At 36.6% G+C, this 4,790-nt stretch overlaps 1 long non-coding RNA gene across 1 annotated transcript; it reads left to right on the top strand.

Moving 5' to 3' along the window:
• The first annotated feature begins 1,839 nt into the window (after positions 1 to 1,839).
• LOC107759082 (uncharacterized) lies at positions 1,840 to 4,229 on the top strand. The gene is made up of 2 exons (XR_001642106.2): positions 1,840 to 2,293; positions 2,423 to 4,229. It is a non-coding gene; the product is annotated as an uncharacterized LOC107759082 (long non-coding RNA).
• The last annotated feature ends 561 nt before the right edge of the window (positions 4,230 to 4,790 follow it).

The following is a 4,790-nucleotide window of genomic DNA, read 5'->3' as shown; positions in this document are numbered from 1 at the left end:
CAACCCGGCCGGCCGTTTCATGAGTTACCGCTCTGTTTTCCCCATTTTTGCTTTTTATTGTCTTGTTCAGCTGTATTATGTGTTATAGGGTTGGTTGGCTAGGGTTCGGAGAGGTTTTGGTAAGGTTTGAGACACTTAGTCTCTTTTAGTAAGCTTAAGTTGGAAAAGTCAACAGGATGTTGACTTATGTGAAAAAGGGACCGAATGTGAATTCTGATGGTTTGGATAGCTTCAGGAGGTGATTTGGGACTTAGGAGTTTGATCGAAATGTGTTTTGCAGGTTTGTAGTAGATTTAGGCTGGAATTGGCGAAATTTGGAATTTTGGCGTTCTCCGATTGATAGGTGAGATTTTGATATAGAGGTCGTAATGGAATTCTGGGAGTTGCAATAGGTCCATTGTGTCATTTGGGATGTGTGTGCAAAATTTTAGGTCATTCGGTCGTGGTTTGATAGACTCTTTGATCAAAAGCGGAATTTGGAAGATTTTTGGAACCTTAAGCTTGAATCCGATGTTATTTGGTTGATTCGATGTTGTTAGAGGTGTTTTGAGATTGGTATAAATTTGGATAGTGGTATATGACTTGTTTGTGCTTTTGGTTGAGGTCATGGGGGCCTCAGGGTGATTTCGGATGGTTGATAGAAAGTTAGGAGTTTGGAATTTGCAGCTGAAGCTGAGTTTTCTGTCATAACCGCACGTACGGCTTGGGGACCGCAGGTGCGAGCTCACAGAAGCGCCCAGAGGGTCGCAGATGCGTAATTGGCCATGGGGAGCTGGAACCGCAGAAGCGGCTATGTGAGCGCACCTGCAATAGCGCAGGTACGGGTGTTTTATCGCAGATGCGAAACTTTGATTTTTAAGTGAAAACCGCAGATGTGGTGCTTTGGCCGCAGATGCGGTATAGGGACAGCAGGTGCGAGAAGCCTGGGTCAGAAAGTATATATTTTATCCTTCGCAAATTTCAGCATTTCTTCACCATTTTTAAATCGATTTTGGAGCTTTTTGGGGGATTTCGAAGAGGGAATCCAAGGGAACTTCATTGAGGTAATATTTTTGATCATAAAACTCGTTCCTATGGTGTTATTTCATTGATTAGGCTTGAAATTTTTGAAAATTTGTGGGTAAATATTGAAGAAACTAGGGCTTGAGATTGAAGACTTTTGATTAAGGGGTTTGACGGGTCATTTGTGGTTGGATTTTTGTACTTTTGATATGAATGAACTCGTGGAGTGATAAGGATTCCATTGATGTAAATTTTGTTGGATTCCAAGATGTGGGTCCTGGGGTCGGGTTTGGTAAATTTCGGGATTCGTGTTGTAATTTGATTGCTTTCGAGTGAGCTTTGTTCCCTTAGCATATTTTAATGGTTATGTACTGATATTGGTTAGATTTGGAGCATTCGGGGGCCGATTCGAGAGGCAAGGGCATCGCGGGCTAGAGTTTGGACCGAATAGAGGTAAGTAATGATTTTAAATGTTGTCCTGAGGGTATCAACACTACTAGAAAATGGGTTTATGGCAACGGATGTTTTTGCAACTGTTCAAAAACCGTTCCTATAGATTGGTTATTGGAACGGTTTGAAACCATTGCAATATGACATGGGTGATACCAGCACACTTTAGCTATAAAACCGTTGCAATTACATAACAACCGTTCCCATAGTGTTTTATTTTTTGCAACGTTTATTTTAACCGTTCCAATAAATGTATCTATCGGAACAGATCTTGAAAAAAATTTAATGGGAACAGTTGTGATTTACCTCCTAAAATTTTGACCCCTCAATTTTCATAAACCCGTGCTACAACCCCTAATTTTTACATTGTTTTTTATTAATTAATATTACTTCATGAAATAACCCATTTGTTCTCCTAATTCCTTACCCTCTTTCCCCTTTGAGCGTACCCATCACCGAAGGCCAAAACCATACCTCTGTACAACCTCCATCGTCTCTACCACTATATCCCCATCAACCTTCGTCAACCAGCAGAACCTCAATTTTTTTTTTCCTTCACCTATAAACTTTATCTCCTCCACCAGAAACAATAACAATTCAATTAATCCAAGCTCCATGTTTTCAAATAGTCCCAAAATTCTAGGGTTTTTCTCGATTAAGCTCGATTGCCACTTCTTGTTCTCACTGAACCCTAATTCAAGGTTTTCACTCGACTCTCGCAAATTTCTGATTTGCATGATCTTCTTTTATACCTTTTCTAATATTTCAATAGTTGAGCCATAACTTGCATATATCATTAGCGAGGAAGGAATTGCAACTGATAGTTGTGGGATATATAATTGTAAGTTTTATTAAACTCTTTTTAATGTATATTTGGGATAACCACATTCGCTAGTTGTGATTTTGAATTAAAATTTCAGTTTTAATGTTACTTTTTACTCGATTCACTGATTTATATTTTTATTTTTAGGAGTAATTGAGCGATGTAGTGTGATTGAATGGAGATTCAAATCTACATGACACAAGCATGAAAACGTATTTATTGGGACTTTAAAATTACTGGAACTTGGGGTTTTGGTTTTTATTGATTTTCTTAGTTATCTTTATTCATGTAAAATTTCTGTTTTATAAGGCTTTTTTGGTTGCAAATTTATCTCTATGGCTATGATTTAAGAATAATCTTGTCTTTCTAATAGTTTGATGCTTGTGTTTGAAACTAATATAGAATTCGACTAATCTTGTGGAGTATTTTAATCCATCAGATCTTGAGTCTGTATTTATTATTCGCCATGCGGAGAGAGCCAATTATTAAACCAGAATTAGTAGAGGGCCAAAATATACCATTTTATGGAATTTGAAAGTGGCCCTTTTGCTCCTGTTCTATTTTTTCATAAGTTCGTCAGATTTTTCTAGTAGCTTAGGCTTTTGAGAATGAGATAAGGATTATGTAACATAAAAAAATTAGATATAGTCTCAGTAGATTAGCTAGTGTCGTTTAAAACTAAGTTCTCATTATTATAGATTAGCTAGTGTAGTTTGGTTCTATATATAAAACTAAGTTCTCGTTATAACTCTTGCCTTCTGAGTTCCAAGTTCTGACTTCTACAGAAAGGAGAGGGTTAACCACTTGCAAGATAATCGAGTGTGTAATGTGAGACGAATTGGGTTAGTATAGCAGCACTGAGTCATACTTAAGCTTTAAATTTTTTTAAAAGATGCACAATTGTTGTATGGTGTAATTTACCCGATGTCGTTTTGATAATAAGATGACAACTCTCTGAACATATTAAAATTTTAACTCACGATGTTTTAATTAAAATTGGGTTAGTATAGCAGCACTGAGTCATACTTAAGCTTTCTAATAATGACTCCTCCGCAATAGTAAGTAGATTTCGAAGCCTGTTAAGTTTGATTAGAAATTGTATGACAGTTTCAAAGAGAAGAATTTAATGTGGACTGAAAAAGTTTTAATTAACACAAATTATCTCAGGAATCATGCTAAAGTCATGGATCATTTGAGTCAGTTAAGCATTTCATGATTTTTCCTAACCATTGGGTTACTGTTGCCACTAGACAGTGGAAGGGATAGAGAAGGATGGGTCTGTGAATTGTTTTAGTTTAGTCCTAATAGCCATATTGAGGGAGTAACAAAGAATGAAGGAAAATCTTAACTCGCAAAAGGATGCTATGGAACAAGAAATTGTAATGAACGTCGTCACACAACTTCAGCGTTTGAACTCAGAATTGCGACTTGATCCTAAGATGCTAAGGTTCAGCGAGCACCTGTAGAAGCGTCTTCTGCACAACAAGCTGCCATTCAGCTAATCAATCGACCATCTACTGGTAGTAACAATCAGTACGTACCAAATGTTATACCTCTTCTATTTCTTCTTCTTCTCCTCCTTCCTTGTGCCGCTTCTTCTACCACTGCTCTCTTTCTCTCTCTCGAAGAGTCAGATTAGTCTAGTAATTTGTTTACTTTGCCTATAGCACTTAGTCGCTGCGTAATTCTATTTCCTTGCTAGTGTCATTACTATGATGCATATTCTTTTATGTTGCCTTGCCGACTCTTTGTTGTTGCATAGCCACTGCATAATTCTGTGGTAATTGGTAAAGTTGTTGCATGAGGGAGAAAATAGTCTTAGATTACATAGTGAACAAATGAAAAGTTGGGCCTCTTTTTCTATGCCTTATGGAATTTTGTATGTGCGTTTTGCTCAAATTGTACCTGCACATCTTTTGTTATATTTATAAGTGCAACTACTACTGCTGCCCTTCACTGGTTTGCAACTTTTATTCCCAAGACCATTAAGTCGAGATGATGTCTTGGTTGGCAACTTTTACACCCAAGACCATTAAGTTTATATATATCAGGCCATTATGTTGGCAAAGTTGTACTTTTTTAAACATCACAATCACCACACAAATAAGACGTTACTTACACTTTGTGTGAATATATATTTTTTAAAATTTGAACCATTTGAGAAAATATTTAGCTAATGAATTGGGTTTAATTAACAATGTAAGTTTGGATTTTGCTTATTCCTCTTTAAACTACTGCTGGAAAGGGTCAGTAACTTCTTTCCCATGATTTTCATTGAGACAACTATCAGAATCCCTCTCTAATTTTGTAGTAGGATAGAGGACTAATTTAAACTTATCTGAATTTCAAACACTTCCTTGACATTCAGCTTTTCCGAGATCCCAAGAACCTATTTTCACCTGAATATTCATGGAAAGAAAATTATCATGTACAGAATGTATATGCTTGGGACCTTGAGACAAAAGCTAAATGAAATGCACTAATAAGTAATACATATAATCATTTTAGTGTTTTG

Source organism: Nicotiana tabacum, chromosome 3 (assembly GCF_000715075.1).
Source record: "Nicotiana tabacum cultivar K326 chromosome 3, ASM71507v2, whole genome shotgun sequence".
Lineage (NCBI taxonomy): Eukaryota > Viridiplantae > Streptophyta > Magnoliopsida > Solanales > Solanaceae > Nicotiana > Nicotiana tabacum.
The sequence above is the reverse complement of the archived record's forward strand: the minus strand, read 5'-3'. Positions and strand labels throughout refer to the sequence as shown.